Raw genomic sequence first — 22,239 nt, 5'->3', positions numbered from 1 at the left:
GCGCGCACTGGCCGAGGTGCACACCGATTTCACCTGGGTGCGCGCGCAGCACCTCGGGCGCACCGGGGTGCGCGCACAACGCCCCGGGTTGCACCGTGGCCTGTGTGCTCGGGGCGCCTCGGGTGCGCGCTCGGTGTCGCCCCCCCGCGCGCGCGGTAGTGCGGGCAGCGCACCCCGGCCCGGCCCGGCCCCGACGAGAACGCAAACGGGCAAAAGGTTTATTCAAATAGCATTGCGACGCCCGGCGAAAAACTAAAAAAGGGTGCAACACCGGGACTTCCCGGGAGGTCACCCATCCCAGTACTACTCCGGCCCAAGCGCGCTTAACTGCGGAGTTCTGATGGGATCCGGTGCACTAACGCTGGTATGATCGCACCCGTTATGAGCTTGTCGCAGTGTGTACTTAGCAAACCGCGACCCACGTGCGAATCCACCCCCGGCCAACCCACCCCCGTCGAGGTGCACAACCCTCCTCGCGAAGTGCGCCCCCGTTCGCCAAGTGTGAGCCCTGCCCCGGGTGCGCGCACCTTGCTAGGGCGTCGGGTGTGCACCCCGGCCCGGCCTACGTGCGTGCACCTGGAGGGGGCGTCGTGTGCGTGCAGTGTCCCGTCTGCAACGCGGTGCCCACACACCACCTCGGGCGCAACGACCTGCGCCTCACATGTGGGCCGAGTGCACCTTGGTGCATGTTCGGGGCGCCTCGGGTGCACGCTCGATCTTGCCCCCGGTGCACCAAGGCGCTCGGTTTGCCCCGGGTGCGCACTTGGTGCAAGGTGGGCACCCAAAATAGGGATCAAGCACCAAAACACAAGTTTCGGGATGCAAAATGGGACCCCAAGGACCACAAATGCGTTCCAAGACCCATGATGGGTCCACGAGAACAAAAATGTGTTCCGAGACTTAATAAACAAATATTGGGTTTTAGGAGAAGAAACATGCTCTGATGCCCAAAACGAGAATCGACCCCGAAAAGGCCACAGGCCAAAAGTGGGATGCGAGACAAAAAAAAAATGGGACCCGAGGACCAAAATTGGGTTCCCCAGGTCGAAGACAGGGCAACCGGACAAGAAACGACCTCTAAGGCTCGAAATGAGTCCCGACGACTAAAACTTGACAAGAAGCACCCATCAGGCACCCAACTCGACACCCATGGGATGCCGACCCACCCGGGCTTCCACCTAGCACACCTTGGCACCCACCCACCCTCGCACCCAACCTCGCACCCAACTTAGCACCTTTGAACCCACATTGGCACTCACCCTGACCCTGGCACCTTGGAACCCACATTGGCACTCACCTTGACCCTGGCACCCACCTTTGCACTCACCTTGGGACCCACCCTGGCTCCCACCTCGGCACCCACCCAGACACCCACCTTGGTTCCTTGGCACCCACCTTGGATCCTTGGCACCCACCCCGACACCCACCTTGGCACGCAACTTGGCTACTTGCCACCCACCTTGGCTCCTTGACGCCCCACCCCGACAACCACCCCGTGACCTACCCTGGCTAGGGTTGGTGCACACCCACCCTGGTGCCCACCTTGGCACCCACCCTATGACCCACCTTGGCACGCACCTTAGTACCACACCCCGTTACCCCACCCTAGGACCCACCCCGTGACCCACCTTGGCCAGGGTGGGTGCCTTGGTGCGCACAACTTGCCTGGGCTGCACACCAGGGCGGGCTCAAGATGGCACCCGCGTTCCGTTTTTTTCACTATCTTTCAAAACGGAAATTTTAAAATCTCATTTTTTTCTTTTTTTGCCTTTTCTGGAAATTAGTGAAGGCAGCGCATCAAAGGTGCGCAATGCTGGTGCGAACCCGGGAGCGCTCCGATGTGTGCTCCAAGGTGCGGCGTGCACGAAGTCCGAGCCCGGTTTGCCCCGGGTGCGCACCTCGCGTGCACCTTCGCCGGGGTGAGCACCTTGGCTGGGTTGCGCGCCCTGGTGCGTACCAAGGAGCGCTCTGAAGTGTGCTCCAAGGTGCGGCGGTGCACGAAGTCGGAGCCCGGTTTGCCCCGGGTGTGCACCTCGGGTGCGCACCTCGCGTGAACCTTCGCTGCGGTGGGCACCTTGGCTGGGTTGCGCGCCTTGGTGGGCACCATGCAGTGCACGAAGTCGGAGCCCCGGTTTGCCCCGGGCGCGCACCTCCGCCAGGGTGGGCACCTTGGTGCGCACAACTTGCCTGGGCTGCGCATCAGGAAGGGCTCAAGATGGCACCCGCGTTCCGTTTTTTTCACTATCTTTCAGAACGGAAATTTTAAAATATCGTTTTTTTTTGCCTTTTCTGGAAATTAGTGAAGGCAGCGCATCAAAGGTGCGCAACGCTGGTGCGAACCTGGGAGCGCTCCGATGTGTGCTCCAAGGTGCGGCGTGCACGAAGTCGGAGCCCGGTTTGCCTCGGGTGCGCCCTGGTGGGCACCATGGTGCGCACCAAGGAGCGCTCCGAAGTGTGCTCCAAGGTGCGGCCTGCACGAAGTCGGAGCCCGGTTTGCCCCGGGTGTGCACCTCGGGTGGGCACCTTGGTGCGCATGCCTTGCCTGGGCCTGCGCACCAGGGCGGGCTCAAGATGGCACCCGCGTTCCTTTTTTTTCACTATCTTTCAAAACGGAAATTTTAAAATCTCATTTTTTTTTGCCTTTTTCTGGAAATTAGTGAAGGCAGCGCATCAAAAGGTGCGCACCTCGCTGCCCACCACGGTGCGCAACGCCGGTGGGCACCCGGGAGTGCTTCGAAGTGTGCTCCAAGGTGCTGCGTGCACGTTGTCGGAGCCCGGTTTGCCCCGGGTGCGCACACTCGCGTGCACCTTCGTCGGGGTGGGCACCTTGGCCTTGGTTTGCCCCGGCTGCGCTCCCGAAGCGGGGTTATTGGAGCGCCGCCTCTTTTTTTGTCGGAGCGTTTGGTGGGGTTTCTCGCATTTGCTCTTCCGAGGCCCGGTTGCCACCCTGGCGCGCACGAAGTCGGAAGTAGGGTTAATTGCCCGGTGCGCACCTTTGCCAGGGTGGCACCTTACCTGGGCTGCGCACCAGGGCGGGCTCAAGATGGCACGCGCGTTCCGTTTTTTTCACTATCTTTCAAAACGGGAAATTTTAAAATCTCCTTTTTCTTTTGCCTTTTCTGGAAATTAGTGAAGGCAGCGCATCAAAGGTGCGCACCTCGCTGCCCACCTTGGTGTGCTCTGAGGTGCGCACCCCGGGAGCGCTACGAAGTGTGCTCCAAGGTGCGGCGTGCACGTTGTCGGAGCCCCGGTTTGCCCCGGGTGCGCACACTCGCCTGCACCTTGGCCGGGGTGGGCACCTTGGCTGGGTTTGCCCAGGGTGCGCTCCGAAGCGGGGTTACTGGAGCGCCCCCTCTTTTTTGTCAGAGAGTTTGGTGGGGTTTCTCGCATTGGCTCTTCCCAGGCCCGGTTGTTGGGTGCGCTCCCACCCTGGCGCGCGCGTAAGTTGGAAGTTGGGTTAATTGCCCGGGCGCGCACCTTCGCCAGGGTGGGCACCTTGGTGCGCAAAACCTTGGCTGGGCTGCGCACCAGGGCGGGCTCAAGATGGCACCAGCATTCCCTTTTTCTCACTATCTTTCAAAACGGAAATTTTAAAATCTCGTTTTTTTTTTGCCTTTTTGGAAATTAGTGAAGGCATCGCATCAAAGGTGCGCACCTCGCTGCCCACCTTGGTGTGCTCCGAGGTGCCCCACCACGGTGCGCAACGCCGGTGCGAACCCGGGAGCGCCCCGATGTGTGCTCCAAGGTGCGGCGTGCACGAAGTCGGACCCCGGTTTGCCCCGGGTGCGCACCTCGCGTGCACCTTGGAGCGCACACCTTGGCTGGGGTTGCGCGGCCTGGTGGGCACCATGGTGCGCACCAAGGAGCGCTCCGAAGTGTGCTCCAAGGTGCGGCGGTGCACGAAGTCGGAGCCCGGTTTGCCCCGGGTGCGCACCTTCGCCGCGGGTGGTGCACCATGGCGTGCACGAAGTCGGAGCCCGGTTTGCCCCGGGTGCGCACCTCGCGTGCACCTTCGCCGGGGTGGGCACCTCGGCTGGGTTGCGCGCCCTGGTGCGCACCAAGGAGCGCTCTGAAGTGTGCTCCAAGGTGCGGCGTGCACGAAGTCGGAGCCCGGTTTTGCCCCGGGTGTGCACCTCGCGTGCACCTTCGCTGCGGTGGGCACCTTGGCTGGGTTGCGCGCCTTGGTGGGCACCATGCAGTGCACGAAGTCGGAGCCCGGTTTGCCCCGGGCGCGCACCTCCGCCAGGGTGGGCACCTTGGTGCGCACAACTTGCCTGGGCTGCGCACCAGGAAGGGCTCAAGATGGCACCCCGCGTTCCGTTTTTTTCACTATCTTTCAGAACGGAAATTTTAAAATATCGTTTTTTTTTGCCTTTTCTGGAAATTAGTGAAGGCAGCGCATCAAAGGTGCGCAACGCTGGTGCGAACCTGGGAGCGCTCCGATGTGTGCTCCAAGGTGCGGCGTGCACGAAGTCGGACCCCCGGTTTGCCCCGGGTGCGCACCTCGCGTGCACCTTGGTGCGCACCACCTTGGCTGGGTTGCGCGCCCTGGTGGGCACCATGGTGCGCACCAAGGAGCGCTCCGAAGTGTGCTCCAAGGTGCGGCGTGCACGAAGTCGGAGCCCGGTTTGCCCCGGGTGCGCACCTCGCGTGCACCTTCGCCGCGGTGGGCACCATGGCGTGCACGAAGTCGGAGCCCGGTTTGCCCCGGGTGCGCACCTCGCGTGCCCCTTCGCCGGGGTGGGCACCTTAGTGTGCAGACCTGGCTGGGTTGCGCGCCCTGGTGGGCACCATGGTGCGCACCAAGGAGCGCTCCGAAGTGTGCTCCAAGGTGCGGCCTGCACGAAGTCGGAGCCCCCGGTTTGCCCCGGGTGTGCACCTCGGGTGGGCACCTTGGTGCGCATGCCTTGCCTGGGCTGCGCACCAGGGCTGGCTCAAGATGGCACCCGCGTTCCTTTTTTTTCACTATCTTTCAAAACGGAAATTTTAAAATCTCATTTTTTTTTGCCTTTTTCTGGAAATTAGTGAAGGCAGCGCATCAAAGGTGCGCACCTCGCTGCCCACCAACGGTGCGCCAACGCCGGTGGGCACCCGGGAGTGCTTCGAAGTGTGCTCCAAGGTGCTTGCGTGCACGTTGTCGGAGCCCCGGTTTGCCCCGGGTGCGCACCTCGCGTGCACCTTCGTCGGGGTGGGCACCATTGGCTGGGTTTGCCCCGGCTGCGCTCCGAAGCGGGGTTATTGGGAGCGCCGCCTCTTTTTTTGTCGGAGCGTTTGGTGGGGTTTCTCGCATTGGCTCTTCCGAGGCCCGGTTGCCACCCTGGCGCGCACGAAGTCGGAAGTAGGGTTAATTGCCCGGGTGCGCACCTTTGCCAGGGTGGGCACCTTACCTGGGCTGCGCACCAGGGCGGGCTCAAGATGGCACGCGCGTTCCGTTTTTTTCACTATCTTTCAAAACGGAAATTTTAAAATCTCCTTTTTTTTTTTGCCTTTTCTGGAAATTAGTGAAGGCAGCGCATCAAAGGTGCGCACCTCGCTGCCCACCTTGGTGTGCTCTGAGGTGCGCACCCGGGAGCGCTACGAAGTGTGCTCCAAGGTGCGGCGTGCACGTTGTCGGAGCCCGGTTTGCCCCGGGTGCGCACCTCGCCTGCACCCTTGGCCGGGGTGGGCACCTTGGCTGGGTTTGCCCAGGGTGCGCTCCGAAGCGGGGTTACTGGAGCGCCCCCTCTTTTTTTGTCAGAGCGTTTGGTGGGGTTTCTCGCATTGGCTCTTCCCAGGCCCGGTTGTTGGGTGCGCTCCCACCCTGGCCGCGCGCGACAGTTGGAAGTTGGGTTAATTGCCCGGGCGCGCACCTTCGCCAGGGTGGGCACCTTGGTGCGCACACCTTGGCTGGGCTGCGCACCAGGGCGGGCTCAAGATGGCACCCAGCATTCCCTTTTTCTCACTATCTTTCAAAACGGAAATTTTAAAATCTCGTTTTTTTTTTTGCCTTTTATGGAAATTAGTGAAGGCATCGCAATCAAAGGTGCGCACCTCGCTGCCCACCTTGGTGTGCTCCGAGGTGCCCACCACGGTGCGCAACGCCGGTGCGAACCCGGGAGCGCCCCGATGTGTGCTCCAAGGTGCGGCGTGCACGGAAGTCGGACCCCGGTTTGCCCCGGGTGCGCACCTCGCGTGCACCTTGGTGCGCACGACCTTGGCTGGGTTGCGCGGCCTGGTGGGCACCATGGTGCGCACCAAGGAGCGCTCCGAAGTGTGCTCCAAGGTGCGGCGGTGCACGAAGTCGGAGCCCGGTTTGCCCCGGGTACGCACCTCGCGTGCACCTTCGCCGGGGTGGGCACCTCGGCCTGGGTTTGCGCGCCCTGGTGCGCACCAAGGAGCGCTCCGAAGTGTGCTCCAAGGTGCGGCGTGCACGAAGTCGGAGCCCGGTTTGCCCCGGGTGCGCACCTTCGCCGCGGTGCGCACCATGGCGTGCACGAAGTCGGAGCCCGGGTTTGCCCCGGGTGCGCACCCTCGCGTGCACCTTCGGCGGGGGTTGCGCGCCCTGGTGGGCACCATGGTGCGCACCAAGGAGCGCTCCGAAGTGTGCTCCAAGGTGCGGCGTGCACGAAGTCGGAGCCCGGTTTGCCCCGGGTGCGCACCTCGCGGGCACCTTCGGCGGGTTGCGCGCCCTGGTGGGCACCATGGTGCGCACACAAGGAGCGCTCCGAAGTGTGCTCCAAGGTGCGGCGTGCACGAAGTCGGAGCCCCGGTTTGCCCCGGGTGCGCACCTCGCGTGCACCTTCGCCGCGGTGTGGCACCATGGCGTGCACGAAGTCGGAGCCCGGTTTGCCCCGGGTGCGCACCTCGCGTGCACCTTCGCCGGGGTGGGGCACCTCGGCTGGGTTGCGCGCCCTGGTGCGCACCAAGGAGCGCTCCGAAGTGTGCTCCAAGGTGCGGCGTGCACGAAGTCGGAGCCCGGTTTGCCCCGGGTGCGCACCTCGCGTGCACCTTCGCCAGGGTGGGCACCTCGGTGCGCACACCTTCTCAATGTTTTCTTGCCTTTTCTGGAAATTGGTGAAGGCAGCGCATCAAAGGTGCGCACCCTCGGTGTGCTCCGAGGTGCGAACCCGAGAGCGCTCCGAGGTGCCCACGAAGTCGAAAGTCGGGTTAATTGCATTGTTTTCCCCGGGTGCGCTCCGAGGTGCGCAACATCGGCGCGCACCAAGGAGGGCTCCGAAGTGTGCTCCAAGGTGCGCACGATGGCGTGCACCTCTGGTGCGCACGATTCGGAGCTCGGTTTGACCGGGGTGCGCACACCCTTGGCTGGGTTGCGCACCTTTTGTGCGCTCCAAGGTGCGCACGAAGTCGGAGCTCGGTTTGCCCCGGGTGCGCACCTTCGCCAGGGTGCGCACCTTGATGCGCACGCCTTGGCTGGGCTGCGCACCTTGGTGGGCGCCATGGTGCGCACCTTTCGTGCGCTCCAAGGTGCGCACGAAGTCGGAGCTCGGTTTGCCCCGGGTGCGCACCTTGGTGGGCGCCATGGTGCACTCCGAGGTGCCAAGATTGGTGCGCACCAAGGAGCGCTCCGAAGTGCGCTCCAAGGTGCGCGCGAAGTCGAAAGTTGGGTTAATTGTCCGGTTTGCCTCGGGTGCGCACCTTGCGTGCACCTTCGCCAGGGTGGGCGCCTTGGTGCGCACACCTTGGCTGGGCTGCGCACACCTTGGCACCCGCGTTTCCTTCATTTTAAATATTTTTTTTTTTACAATCTCTCAAGTGGGAATTCTATAATCTCAACTTTTTTTTGCCTTTTCAGGAAACTTTTGAATGGAGCGCATCATTGGTGCGCTCCGAAGTGTGCTCCAAAGCTCTCTCCAGCTGCGTGCACCTGCCCCGCCGGCCGCGCACCCCGGCCCCGCCCAGCTTCGCTCACCTGTCCCGGGCGTCTGGTGCGGAACCTTAGAGTAAGAAACATCACCGTGCAACCTTGGCCAACGTGCGCGACTCGACCGAGCGCGCACTGGCCGATGGTGCACACCGATTTCACCTGGGTGCGCGCGCAGCACCTCGGGCGCACCGGGGTGCGCGCACAACGCCCGGTTGCACCGTGGCCTGTGTGCTCGGGGCGCCTCGGGTGCGCGCTCGGTGTCGCCCCCAGCGCGCGCGCTGCGTAGTGCGGGCAGCGCACCCCGGCCCGGCCCGGCCCCGACGAGAACGCAAACGGGCAAAAGGTTTATTCAAATTAGCATTGCGACGGCCCGGCGAAAAACTAAAAAAGGGTGCAACACCGGGACTTCCCGGGAGGTCACCCATCCCAGTACTACTCCGGCCCAAGCGCGCTTAACTGCGGAGTTCTGATGGGATCCCGGTGCACTAACGCTGGTATGATCGCACCCGTTATGAGCTTGTCGCAGTGTGTACTTAGCAAACCGCGACCCACGTGCGAATCCACCCCGGCCACCCACCCCCGTCGAGGTGCACACCCTCCCTCGCGAAGTGCGCCCCGTTCGCCAAGTGTGAGCCCTTGCCCGGGTGCGCGCCACCTTGCTAGGGCGTCGGGTGTGCACCCGGCCCGGCCTACGTGCGTGCACCTGGAGGGGGCGTCGTGTGCGTGCAGTGTCCCTTCTGCAACGCGGTGCCCAACACACCACCTCGGGCGCAACGACCTGCGCTCACATGTGGGCCGAGTGCACCTTGGTGCATGTTCGGGGGCGCCTCGGGTGCACCGCTCGATCTTGCCCCGGTGCACCAAGGCGCTCGGTTTGCCCCGGGTGCGCACTTGGTGCAAGGTGGGCACCCAAAATAGGGATCAAGCACCAAAACACAAGTTTCGGGATGCAAAATGGGACCAAGGACCACAAATGCGTTCCAAGACCCATGATGGGGTCCACGAGAACAAAAATGTGTTCCGAGACTTAATAAACAAATATTGGGTTGTAGGAGAAGAAACATGCTCTGATGCCCAAAACGAGAATCGACCCCGAAAAGGCCACAGGCCAAAAGTGGGATGCGAGACAAAAAAAAATGGGACCCGAGGACCAAAATGGGTTCCCAGGTCGAAGACAAGGGCAACCGGACAAGAAAACGACCTCTAAGGCTCGAAATGAGTCCCGACGACTAAAACTTGACAAGAAGCACCCATCAGGCACCCAACTCGACACCCATGGGATGCCGACCCACCCGGGCTTCCACCTAGCACACCTTGGCACCCACCCACCCTCGCACCCAACCTCGCACCCAACTTAGCACCTTTTGAACCCACATTGGCACTCACCCTGACCCTGGCACCTTGGAACCCACATTGGCACTCACCTTGACCCTGGCACCCACCTTTGCACTCACCTTGGGACCCACCCTGGCTCCACCTCGGCACCCACCCAGACACCCACCTTGGTTCCTTGGCACCCACCTGGATCCTTGGCACCCACCCCGACACCCACCTTGGCACGCAACTTGGCTACTTGCCACCACCACCTTGGCTCCTTGACGCCCACCCCGACAACCACCCCGTGACCTACCCTGGCTAGTGTTGGTGCACACCCACCCTGGTGCCCACCTTGGCACCACCCTATGACCCACCTTGGCACGCACCTTAGTACCCACCCCGTTACCCACCCTAGGACCCACCCCGTGACCCACCTTGGCCAGGGTGGGGTGCCTTGGTGCGCACAACTTGCCTGGGCTGCACACCAGGGCGGGCTCAAGATGGGCACCCCGCGTTCCGTTTTTTTCACTATCTTTCAAAACGGAAATTTTAAAATCTCATTTTTTTCTTTTTTTTGCCTTTTCTGGAAATTAGTGAAGGCAGCCGCATCAAAGGTGCGCAATGCTGGTGCGAACCCGGGAGCGCTCCGATGTGTGCTCCAAGGTGCGGCGTGCACGAAGTCCGAGCCCGGTTTGCCCCGGGTGCGCACCCTCGCGTGCACCTTCGCCGGGGTGAGCACCTTGGCTGGGTTGCGCGCCCTGGTGCGTACCAAGGAGCGCTCTGAAGTGTGCTCCAAGGTGCGGCGTGCACGAAGTCGGAGCCCGGTTTGCCCCGGGTGTGCACCTCGGGTGCGACCTCGCGTGCACCTTCGCTGCGGTGGGCACCTTGGCTGGGTTGCGCGCCTTGGTGGGCACCATGCAGTGCACGAAGTCGGAGCCCGGTTTTGCCCCGGGCGCGCACCTCCGCCAGGGTGGGCACCTTGGTGCGCACAACTTGCCTGGGCTGCGCATCAGGAAGGGCTCAAGATGGCACCCGCGTTCCGTTTTTTTCACTATCTTTCAGACGGAAATTTTAAAATATCGTTTTTTTTTGCCTTTTCTGGAAATTAGTGAAGGCAGCGCATCAAAGGTGCGCAACGCTGGTGCGAACCTGGGAGCGCTCCGATGTGTGCTCCAAGGTGCGGCGTGCACGAGGAGCCCGGTTTGCCTCGGGTGCGCCCTGGTGGGCACCATGGTGCGCACCAAGGAGCGCTCCGAAGTGTGCTCCAAGGTGCGGCCTGCACGAAGTCGGAGCCCGGTTTGCCCCGGGTGTGCACCTCGGGTGGGCACCTTGGTGCGCATGCCTTGCCTGGGCTGCGCACCAGGGCGGGCTCAAGATGGCACCCGCGTTCCTTTTTTTTCACTATCTTTCAAAACGGAAATTTTAAAATCTCATTTTTTTTTGCCTTTTTCTGGAAATTAGTGAAGGCAGCGCATCAAAGGTGCGCACCTCGCTGCCCACCACGGTGCGCAACGCCGGTGGGCACCCGGGAGTGCTTCGAAGTGTGCTCCAAGGTGCTGCGTGCACGTTGTCGGAGCCCGGTTTGCCCCGGGTGCGCACCTCGCGTGCACCTTCGTCGGGGTGGGCACCTTGGCTTGGTTTGCCCCGGCTGCGCTCCGAAGCGGGGTTATTGGAGCGCCGCCTCTTTTTTTGTCGGAGCGTTTGGTGGGGTTTCTCGCATTGGCTCTTCCGAGGCCCGGTTGCCACCCTGGCGCGCACGAAGTCGGAAGTAGGGTTAATTGCCCGGGTGCGCACCTTTGCCAGGGTGGCACCTTACCTGGGCTGCGCACCAGGGCGGGCTCAAGATGGCACGCGCGTTCCGTTTTTTTCACTATCTTTCAAAACGGAAATTTTAAAATCTCCTTTTTTTTTTGCCTTTTCTGGAAATTAGTGAAGGCAGCGCATCAAAGGTGCGCACCTCGCTGCCCACCTTGGTGTGCTCTGAGGTGCGCACCCGGGAGCGCTACGAAGTGTGCTCCAAGGTGCGGCGTGCACGTTGTCGGAGCCCGGTTTGCCCCGGGTGCGCACCTCGCCTGCACCTTGGCCGGGGTGGGCACCTTGGCTGGGTTTGCCCAGGGTGCGCTCCGAAGCGGGGTTACTGGAGCGCCCCCTCTTTTTTTGTCAGAGAGTTTGGTGGGGTTTCTCGCATTGGCTCTTCCCAGGCCCGGTTGTTGGGTGCGCTCCCACCCTGGCGCGCGCGAAGTTGGAAGTTGGGTTAATTGCCCGGGCGCGCACCTTCGCCAGGGTGGGCACCTTGGTGCGCAAACCTTGGCTGGGCTGCGCACCAGGGCGGGCTCAAGATGGCACCAGCATTCCCTTTTTCTCACTATCTTTCAAAACGGAAATTTTAAAATCTCGTTTTTTTTTTGCCTTTTATGGAAATTAGTGAAGGCATCGCATCAAAGGTGCGCACCTCGCTGCCCACCTTGGTGTGCTCCGAGGTGCCCACCACGGTGCGCAACGCCGGTGCGAACCCGGGAGCGCCCCGATGTGTGCTCCAAGGTGCGGCGTGCACGAAGTCGGACCCCGGTTTGCCCCGGGTGCGCACCTCGCGTGCACCTTGGTGCGCACACCTTGGCTGGGTTGCGCGGCCTGGTGGGCACCATGGTGCGCACCAAGGAGCGCTCCGAAGTGTGCTCCAAGGTGCGGCGTGCACGAAGTCGGAGCCCGGTTTGCCCCGGGTGCGCACCTTCGCCGCGGTGGGCACCATGGCGTGCACGAAGTCGGAGCCCGGTTTGCCCCGGGTGCGCACCTCGCGTGCACCTTCGCCGGGGTGGGCACCTCGGCTGGGTTGCGCGCCCTGGTGCGCACCAAGGAGCGCTCTGAAGTGTGCTCCAAGGTGCGGCGTGCACGAAGTCGGAGCCCGGTTTGCCCCGGGTGTGCACCTCGCGTGCACCTTCGCTGCGGTGGGCACCTTGGCTGGGTTGCGCGCCTTGGTGGGCACCATGCAGTGCACGAAGTCGGAGCCCGGTTTGCCCCGGGCGCGCACCTCCGCCAGGGTGGGCACCTTGGTGCGCACAACTTGCCTGGGCTGCGCACCAGGAAGGGCTCAAGATGGCACCCGCGTTCCGTTTTTTTCACTATCTTTCAGAACGGAAATTTTAAAATATCGTTTTTTTTTGCCTTTTCTGGAAATTAGTGAAGGCAGCGCATCAAAGGTGCGCAACGCTGGTGCGAACCTGGGAGCGCTCCGATGTGTGCTCCAAGGTGCGGCGTGCACGAAGTCGGACCCCGGTTTGCCCCGGGTGCGCACCTCGCGTGCACCTTGGTGCGCACACCTTGGCTGGGTTGCGCGCCCTGGTGGGCACCATGGTGCGCACCAAGGAGCGCTCCGAAGTGTGCTCCAAGGTGCGGCGTGCACGAAGTCGGAGCCCGGTTTGCCCCGGGTGCGCACCTCGCGTGCACCTTCGCCGCGGTGGGCACCATGGCGTGCACGAAGTCGGAGCCCGGTTTGCCCCGGGTGCGCACCTCGCGTGCACCTTCGCCGGGGTGGGCACCTTAGTGTGCAGACCTTGGCTGGGTTGCGCGCCCTGGTGGGCACCATGGTGCGCACCAAGGAGCGCTCCGAAGTGTGCTCCAAGGTGCGGCCTGCACGAAGTCGGAGCCCGGTTTGCCCCGGGTGTGCACCTCGGGTGGGCACCTTGGTGCGCATGCCTTGCCTGGGCTGCGCACCAGGGCGGGCTCAAGATGGCACCCGCGTTCCTTTTTTTTCACTATCTTTCAAAACGGAAATTTTAAAATCTCATTTTTTTTTGCCTTTTTCTGGAAATTAGTGAAGGCAGCGCATCAAAGGTGCGCACCTCGCTGCCCACCACGGTGCGCAACGCCGGTGGGCACCCGGGAGTGCTTCGAAGTGTGCTCCAAGGTGCTGCGTGCACGTTGTCGGAGCCCGGTTTGCCCCGGGTGCGCACCTCGCGTGCACCTTCGTCGGGGTGGGCACCTTGGCTGGGTTTGCCCCGGCTGCGCTCCGAAGCGGGGTTATTGGAGCGCCGCCTCTTTTTTTGTCGGAGCGTTTGGTGGGGTTTCTCGCATTGGCTCTTCCGAGGCCCGGTTGCCACCCTGGCGCGCACGAAGTCGGAAGTAGGGTTAATTGCCCGGGTGCGCACCTTTGCCAGGGTGGGCACCTTACCTGGGCTGCGCACCAGGGCGGGCTCAAGATGGCACGCGCGTTCCGTTTTTTTCACTATCTTTCAAAACGGAAATTTTAAAATCTCCTTTTTTTTTTGCCTTTTCTGGAAATTAGTGAAGGCAGCGCATCAAAGGTGCGCACCTCGCTGCCCACCTTGGTGTGCTCTGAGGTGCGCACCCGGGAGCGCTACGAAGTGTGCTCCAAGGTGCGGCGTGCACGTTGTCGGAGCCCGGTTTGCCCCGGGTGCGCACCTCGCCTGCACCTTGGCCGGGGTGGGCACCTTGGCTGGGTTTGCCCAGGGTGCGCTCCGAAGCGGGGTTACTGGAGCGCCCCCTCTTTTTTTGTCAGAGCGTTTGGTGGGGTTTCTCGCATTGGCTCTTCCCAGGCCCGGTTGTTGGGTGCGCTCCCACCCTGGCGCGCGCGAAGTTGGAAGTTGGGTTAATTGCCCGGGCGCGCACCTTCGCCAGGGTGGGCACCTTGGTGCGCACACCTTGGCTGGGCTGCGCACCAGGGCGGGCTCAAGATGGCACCAGCATTCCCTTTTTCTCACTATCTTTCAAAACGGAAATTTTAAAATCTCGTTTTTTTTTTGCCTTTTATGGAAATTAGTGAAGGCATCGCATCAAAGGTGCGCACCTCGCTGCCCACCTTGGTGTGCTCCGAGGTGCCCACCACGGTGCGCAACGCCGGTGCGAACCCGGGAGCGCCCCGATGTGTGCTCCAAGGTGCGGCGTGCACGAAGTCGGACCCCGGTTTGCCCCGGGTGCGCACCTCGCGTGCACCTTGGTGCGCACACCTTGGCTGGGTTGCGCGGCCTGGTGGGCACCATGGTGCGCACCAAGGAGCGCTCCGAAGTGTGCTCCAAGGTGCGGCGTGCACGAAGTCGGAGCCCGGTTTGCCCCGGGTACGCACCTCGCGTGCACCTTCGCCGGGGTGGGCACCTCGGCTGGGTTGCGCGCCCTGGTGCGCACCAAGGAGCGCTCCGAAGTGTGCTCCAAGGTGCGGCGTGCACGAAGTCGGAGCCCGGTTTGCCCCGGGTGCGCACCTTCGCCGCGGTGCGCACCATGGCGTGCACGAAGTCGGAGCCCGGTTTGCCCCGGGTGCGCACCTCGCGTGCACCTTCGGCGGGGTTGCGCGCCCTGGTGGGCACCATGGTGCGCACCAAGGAGCGCTCCGAAGTGTGCTCCAAGGTGCGGCGTGCACGAAGTCGGAGCCCGGTTTGCCCCGGGTGCGCACCTCGCGTGCACCTTCGGCGGGGTTGCGCGCCCTGGTGGGCACCATGGTGCGCACCAAGGAGCGCTCCGAAGTGTGCTCCAAGGTGCGGCGTGCACGAAGTCGGAGCCCGGTTTGCCCCGGGTGCGCACCTCGCGTGCACCTTCGCCGCGGTGGGCACCATGGCGTGCACGAAGTCGGAGCCCGGTTTGCCCCGGGTGCGCACCTCGCGTGCACCTTCGCCGGGGTGGGCACCTCGGCTGGGTTGCGCGCCCTGGTGCGCACCAAGGAGCGCTCCGAAGTGTGCTCCAAGGTGCGGCGTGCACGAAGTCGGAGCCCGGTTTGCCCCGGGTGCGCACCTCGCGTGCACCTTCGCCAGGGTGGGCACCTCGGTGCGCACACCTTCTCAATGTTTTCTTGCCTTTTCTGGAAATTGGTGAAGGCAGCGCATCAAAGGTGCGCACCTCGGTGTGCTCCGAGGTGCGAACCCGAGAGCGCTCCGAGGTGCCCACGAAGTCGAAAGTCGGGTTAATTGCATTGTTTTCCCCGGGTGCGCTCCGAGGTGCGCAACATCGGCGCGCACCAAGGAGGGCTCCGAAGTGTGCTCCAAGGTGCGCACGATGGCGTGCACCTCTGGTGCGCACGATTCGGAGCTCGGTTTGACCGGGGTGCGCACACCTTGGCTGGGTTGCGCACCTTTTGTGCGCTCCAAGGTGCGCACGAAGTCGGAGCTCGGTTTGCCCCGGGTGCGCACCTTCGCCAGGGTGCGCACCTTGATGCGCACGCCTTGGCTGGGCTGCGCACCTTGGTGGGCGCCATGGTGCGCACCTTTCGTGCGCTCCAAGGTGCGCACGAAGTCGGAGCTCGGTTTGCCCCGGGTGCGCACCTTGGTGGGCGCCATGGTGCACTCCGAGGTGCCCAAGATTGGTGCGCACCAAGGAGCGCTCCGAAGTGCGCTCCAAGGTGCGCGCGAAGTCGAAAGTTGGGTTAATTGTCCGGTTTGCCTCGGGTGCGCACCTTGCGTGCACCTTCGCCAGGGTGGGCGCCTTGGTGCGCACACCTTGGCTGGGCTGCGCACACCTTGGCACCCGCGTTTCCTTCATTTTAAATTTTTTTTTTTTACAATCTCTCAAGTGGGAAATTCTATAATCTCAACTTTTTTTGCCTTTTCAGGAAACTTTTGAATGGAGCGCATCATTGGTGCGCTCCGAAGTGTGCTCCAAAGCTCTCTCCAGCTGCGTGCACCTGCCCCGGCCGCGCACCCGGCCCCGCCCAGCTTCGCTCACCTGTCCCGGGCGTCTGGTGCGGAACCTTAGAGTAAGAAACATCACCGTGCACCTTGGCCAACGTGCGCGACTCGACCGAGCGCGCACTGGCCGAGGTGCACACCGATTTCACCTGGGTGCGCGCGCAGCACCTCGGGCGCACCGGGGTGCGCGCACAACGCCCGGGTTGCACCGTGGCCTGTGTGCTCGGGGCGCCTCGGGTGCGCGCTCGGTGTCGCCCCCCGCGCGCGCGGTAGTGCGGGCAGCGCACCCCGGCCCGGCCCGGCCCCGACGAGAACGCAAACGGGCAAAAGGTTTATTCAAATAGCATTGCGACGCCCGGCGAAAAACTAAAAAAGGGTGCAACACCGGGACTTCCCGGGAGGTCACCCATCCCAGTACTACTCCGGCCCAAGCGCGCTTAACTGCGGAGTTCTGATGGGATCCGGTGCACTAACGCTGGTATGATCGCACCCGTTATGAGCTTGTCGCAGTGTGTACTTAGCAAACCGCGACCCACGTGCGAATCCACCCCGGCCACCCACCCCCGTCGAGGTGCACACCCTCCCTCGCGAAGTGCGCCCCGTTCGCCAAGTGTGAGCCCTGCCCGGGTGCGCGCACCTTGCTAGGGCGTCGGGTGTGCACCCGGCCCGGCCTACGTGCGTGCACCTGGAGGGGGCGTCGTGTGCGTGCAGTGTCCCGTCTGCAACGCGGTGCCCACACACCACCTCGGGCGCAACGACCTGCGCTCACATGTGGGCCGAGTGCACCTTGGTGCATGTTCGGGGCGCCTCGGGTGCACGCTCGATCTTGCCCCGGTGCACCAAGGCGCTCGGTTTGCCCCGGGTGCGCACTTGGTGCAAGGTGGGCACCCAAAATAGGGATCAAGCACCAAAACACAAGTTTCGGGATGCAAAATGGGAAATGGGACCCAAGGACCACAAATGCGTTCCAAGACCCATGATGGGTCCACGAGAACAAAAATGTGTTCCGAGACTTAATAAACAAATATTGGGTTTTAGGAGAAGAAACATGCTCTGATGCCCAAAACGAGAATCGACCCCGAAAAGGCCACAGGCCAAAAGTGGGATGCGAGACAAAAAAAAATGGGACCCGAGGACCAAAATTGGGTTCCCAGGTCGAAGACAGGGCAACCGGACAAGAAACGACCTCTAAGGCTCGAAATGAGTCCCGACGACTAAAACTTGACAAGAAGCACCCATCAGGCACCCAACTCGACACCCATGGGATGCCGACCCACCCGGGCTTCCACCTAGCACACCTTGGCACCCACCCACCCTCGCACCCAACCTCGCACCCAACTTAGCACCTTTGAACCCACATTGGCACTCACCCTGACCCTGGCACCTTGGAACCCACATTGGCACTCACCTTGACCCTGGCACCCACCTTTGCACTCACCTTGGGACCCACCCTGGCTCCCACCTCGGCACCCACCCAGACACCCACCTTGGTTCCTTGGCACCCACCTTGGATCCTTGGCACCCACCCCGACACCCACCTTGGCACGCAACTTGGCTACTTGCCACCCACCTTGGCTCCTTGACGCCCACCCCGACAACCACCCCGTGACCTACCCTGGCTAGGGTTGGTGCACACCCACCCTGGTGCCCACCTTGGCACCCACCCTATGACCCACCTTGGCACGCACCTTAGTACCCACCCCGTTACCCACCCTAGGACCCACCCCGTGACCCACCTTGGCCAGGGTGGGTGCCTTGGTGCGCACAACTTGCCTGGGCTGCACACCAGGGCGGGCTCAAGATGGCACCCGCGTTCCGTTTTTTTCACTATCTTTCAAAACGGAAATTTTAAAATCTCATTTTTTTCTTTTTTTTGCCTTTTCTGGAAATTAGTGAAGGCAGCGCATCAAAGGTGCGCAATGCTGGTGCGAACCCGGGAGCGCTCCGATGTGTGCTCCAAGGTGCGGCGTGCACGAAGTCCGAGCCCGGTTTGCCCCGGGTGCGCACCTCGCGTGCACCTTCGCCGGGGTGAGCACCTTGGCTGGGTTGCGCGCCCTGGTGCGTACCAAGGAGCGCTCTGAAGTGTGCTCCAAGGTGCGGCGTGCACGAAGTCGGAGCCCGGTTTGCCCCGGGTGTGCACCTCGGGTGCGCACCTCGCGTGCACCTTCGCTGCGGTGGGCACCTTGGCTGGGTTGCGCGCCTTGGTGGGCACCATGCAGTGCACGAAGTCGGAGCCCGGTTTGCCCCGGGCGCGCACCTCCGCCAGGGTGGGCACCTTGGTGCGCACAACTTGCCTGGGCTGCGCATCAGGAAGGGCTCAAGATGGCACCCGCGTTCCGTTTTTTTCACTATCTTTCAGAACGGAAATTTTAAAATATCGTTTTTTTTTGCCTTTTCTGGAAATTAGTGAAGGCAGCGCATCAAAGGTGCGCAACGCTGGTGCGAACCTGGGAGCGCTCCGATGTGTGCTCCAAGGTGCGGCGTGCACGAAGTCGGAGCCCGGTTTGCCTCGGGTGCGCCCTGGTGGGCACCATGGTGCGCACCAAGGAGCGCTCCGAAGTGTGCTCCAAGGTGCGGCCTGCACGAAGTCGGAGCCCGGTTTGCCCCGGGTGTGCACCTCGGGTGGGCACCTTGGTGCGCATGCCTTGCCTGGGCTGCGCACCAGGGCGGGCTCAAGATGGCACCCGCGTTCCTTTTTTTTCACTATCTTTCAAAACGGAAATTTTAAAATCTCATTTTTTTTTGCCTTTTTCTGGAAATTAGTGAAGGCAGCGCATCAAAGGTGCGCACCTCGCTGCCCACCACGGTGCGCAACGCCGGTGGGCACCCGGGAGTGCTTCGAAGTGTGCTCCAAGGTGCTGCGTGCACGTTGTCGGAGCCCGGTTTGCCCCGGGTGCGCACCTCGCGTGCACCTTCGTCGGGGTGGGCACCTTGGCTTGGTTTGCCCCGGCTGCGCTCCGAAGCGGGGTTATTGGAGCGCCGCCTCTTTTTTTGTCGGAGCGTTTGGTGGGGTTTCTCGCATTGGCTCTTCCGAGGCCCGGTTGCCACCCTGGCGCGCACGAAGTCGGAAGTAGGGTTAATTGCCCGGGTGCGCACCTTTGCCAGGGTGGCACCTTACCTGGGCTGCGCACCAGGGCGGGCTCAAGATGGCACGCGCGTTCCGTTTTTTTCACTATCTTTCAAAACGGAAATTTTAAAATCTCCTTTTTTTTTTGCCTTTTCTGGAAATTAGTGAAGGCAGCGCATCAAAGGTGCGCACCTCGCTGCCCACCTTGGTGTGCTCTGAGGTGCGCACCCGGGAGCGCTACGAAGTGTGCTCCAAGGTGCGGCGTGCACGTTGTCGGAGCCCGGTTTGCCCCGGGTGCGCACCTCGCCTGCACCTTGGCCGGGGTGGGCACCTTGGCTGGGTTTGCCCAGGGTGCGCTCCGAAGCGGGGTTACTGGAGCGCCCCCTCTTTTTTTGTCAGAGAGTTTGGTGGGGTTTCTCGCATTGGCTCTTCCCAGGCCCGGTTGTTGGGTGCGCTCCCACCCTGGCGCGCGCGAAGTTGGAAGTTGGGTTAATTGCCCGGGCGCGCACCTTCGCCAGGGTGGGCACCTTGGTGCGCAAACCTTGGCTGGGCTGCGCACCAGGGCGGGCTCAAGATGGCACCAGCATTCCCTTTTTCTCACTATCTTTCAAAACGGAAATTTTAAAATCTCGTTTTTTTTTTGCCTTTTATGGAAATTAGTGAAGGCATCGCATCAAAGGTGCGCACCTCGCTGCCCACCTTGGTGTGCTCCGAGGTGCCCACCACGGTGCGCAACGCCGGTGCGAACCCGGGAGCGCCCCGATGTGTGCTCCAAGGTGCGGCGTGCACGAAGTCGGACCCCGGTTTGCCCCGGGTGCGCACCTCGCGTGCACCTTGGTGCGCACACCTTGGCTGGGTTGCGCAGCCTGGTGGGCACCATGGTGCGCACCAAGGAGCGCTCCGAAGTGTGCTCCAAGGTGCGGCGTGCACGAAGTCGGAGCCCGGTTTGCCCCGGGTGCGCACCTTCGCCGCGGTGGGCACCATGGCGTGCACGAAGTCGGAGCCCGGTTTGCCCCGGGTGCGCACCTCGCGTGCACCTTCGCCGGGGTGGGCACCTCGGCTGGGTTGCGCGCCCTGGTGCGCACCAAGGAGCGCTCTGAAGTGTGCTCCAAGGTGCGGCGTGCACGAAGTCGGAGCCCGGTTTGCCCCGGGTGTGCACCTCGCGTGCACCTTCGCTGCGGTGGGCACCTTGGCTGGGTTGCGCGCCTTGGTGGGCACCATGCAGTGCACGAAGTCGGAGCCCGGTTTGCCCCGGGCGCGCACCTCCGCCAGGGTGGGCACCTTGGTGCGCACAACTTGCCTGGGCTGCGCACCAGGAAGGGCTCAAGATGGCACCCGCGTTCCGTTTTTTTCACTATCTTTCAGAACGGAAATTTTAAAATATCGTTTTTTTTTGCCTTTTCTGGAAATTAGTGAAGGCAGCGCATCAAAGGTGCGCAACGCTGGTGCGAACCTGGGAGCGCTCCGATGTGTGCTCCAAGGTGCGGCGTGCACGAAGTCGGACCCCGGTTTGCCCCGGGTGCGCACCTCGCGTGCACCTTGGTGCGCACACCTTGGCTGGGTTGCGCGCCCTGGTGGGCACCATGGTGCGCACCAAGGAGCGCTCCGAAGTGTGCTCCAAGGTGCGGCGTGCACGAAGTCGGAGCCCGGTTTGCCCCGGGTGCGCACCTCGCGTGCACCTTCGCCGCGGTGGGCACCATGGCGTGCACGAAGTCGGAGCCCGGTTTGCCCCGGGTGCGCACCTCGCGTGCACCTTCGCCGGGGTGGGCACCTTAGTGTGCAGACCTTGGCTGGGTTGCGCGCCCTGGTGGGCACCATGGTGCGCACCAAGGAGCGCTCCGAAGTGTGCTCCAAGGTGCGGCCTGCACGAAGTCGGAGCCCGGTTTGCCCCGGGTGTGCACCTCGGGTGGGCACCTTGGTGCGCATGCCTTGCCTGGGCTGCGCACCAGGGCGGGCTCAAGATGGCACCCGCGTTCCTTTTTTTTCACTATCTTTCAAAACGGAAATTTTAAAATCTCATTTTTTTTTGCCTTTTTCTGGAAATTAGTGAAGGCAGCGCATCAAAGGTGCGCACCTCGCTGCCCACCACGGTGCGCAACGCCGGTGGGCACCCGGGAGTGCTTCGAAGTGTGCTCCAAGGTGCTGCGTGCACGTTGTCGGAGCCCGGTTTGCCCCGGGTGCGCACCTCGCGTGCACCTTCGTCGGGGTGGGCACCTTGGCTGGGTTTGCCCCGGCTGCGCTCCGAAGCGGGGTTATTGGAGCGCCGCCTCTTTTTTTGTCGGAGCGTTTGGTGGGGTTTCTCGCATTGGCTCTTCCGAGGCCCGGTTGCCACCCTGGCGCGCACGAAGTCGGAAGTAGGGTTAATTGCCCGGGTGCGCACCTTTGCCAGGGTGGGCACCTTACCTGGGCTGCGCACCAGGGCGGGCTCAAGATGGCACGCGCGTTCCGTTTTTTTCACTATCTTTCAAAACGGAAATTTTAAAATCTCCTTTTTTTTTTGCCTTTTCTGGAAATTAGTGAAGGCAGCGCATCAAAGGTGCGCACCTCGCTGCCCACCTTGGTGTGCTCTGAGGTGCGCACCCGGGAGCGCTACGAAGTGTGCTCCAAGGTGCGGCGTGCACGTTGTCGGAGCCCGGTTTGCCCCGGGTGCGCACCTCGCCTGCACCTTGGCCGGGGTGGGCACCTTGGCTGGGTTTGCCCAGGGTGCGCTCCGAAGCGGGGTTACTGGAGCGCCCCCTCTTTTTTTGTCAGAGCGTTTGGTGGGGTTTCTCGCATTGGCTCTTCCCAGGCCCGGTTGTTGGGTGCGCTCCCACCCTGGCGCGCGCGAAGTTGGAAGTTGGGTTAATTGCCCGGGCGCGCACCTTCGCCAGGGTGGGCACCTTGGTGCGCACACCTTGGCTGGGCTGCGCACCAGGGCGGGCTCAAGATGGCACCAGCATTCCCTTTTTCTCACTATCTTTCAAAACGGAAATTTTAAAATCTCGTTTTTTTTTTGCCTTTTATGGAAATTAGTGAAGGCATCGCATCAAAGGTGCGCACCTCGCTGCCCACCTTGGTGTGCTCCGAGGTGCCCACCACGGTGCGCAACGCCGGTGCGAACCCGGGAGCGCCCCGATGTGTGCTCCAAGGTGCGGCGTGCACGAAGTCGGACCCCGGTTTGCCCCGGGTGCGCACCTCGCGTGCACCTTGGTGCGCACACCTTGGCTGGGTTGCGCGGCCTGGTGGGCACCATGGTGCGCACCAAGGAGCGCTCCGAAGTGTGCTCCAAGGTGCGGCGTGCACGAAGTCGGAGCCCGGTTTGCCCCGGGTACGCACCTCGCATGCACCTTCGCCGGGGTGGGCACCTCGGCTGGGTTGCGCGC

General features: G+C 62.7%; 3 non-coding genes across 3 annotated transcripts; all 3 read right to left on the bottom strand.

Annotated features, from left to right (window-relative positions):
• Positions 1 to 259: 259 nt before the first annotated feature.
• LOC131861862 (5S ribosomal RNA) lies at positions 260 to 378 on the bottom strand. The gene has a single exon (XR_009360892.1). It is a non-coding gene; the product is annotated as a 5S ribosomal RNA (ribosomal RNA).
• A 7,874-nt stretch (positions 379 to 8,252) lies between these two features.
• LOC131861782 (5S ribosomal RNA) lies at positions 8,253 to 8,372 on the bottom strand. Its single transcript, XR_009360813.1, has one exon. It is a non-coding gene; the product is annotated as a 5S ribosomal RNA (ribosomal RNA).
• A 7,811-nt stretch (positions 8,373 to 16,183) lies between these two features.
• LOC131861861 (5S ribosomal RNA) lies at positions 16,184 to 16,302 on the bottom strand. Its single transcript, XR_009360891.1, has one exon. It is a non-coding gene; the product is annotated as a 5S ribosomal RNA (ribosomal RNA).
• Between the last annotated feature and the right edge of the window lie 5,937 nt (positions 16,303 to 22,239).

The sequence above is a fragment of the Cryptomeria japonica genome, unplaced genomic scaffold (genome assembly GCF_030272615.1).
Source record: "Cryptomeria japonica unplaced genomic scaffold, Sugi_1.0 HiC_scaffold_33, whole genome shotgun sequence".
In the NCBI taxonomy this organism is placed as follows: Eukaryota; Viridiplantae; Streptophyta; class Pinopsida; order Cupressales; family Cupressaceae; genus Cryptomeria; species Cryptomeria japonica.
The sequence above is the reverse complement of the archived record's forward strand: the minus strand, read 5'-3'. Positions and strand labels throughout refer to the sequence as shown.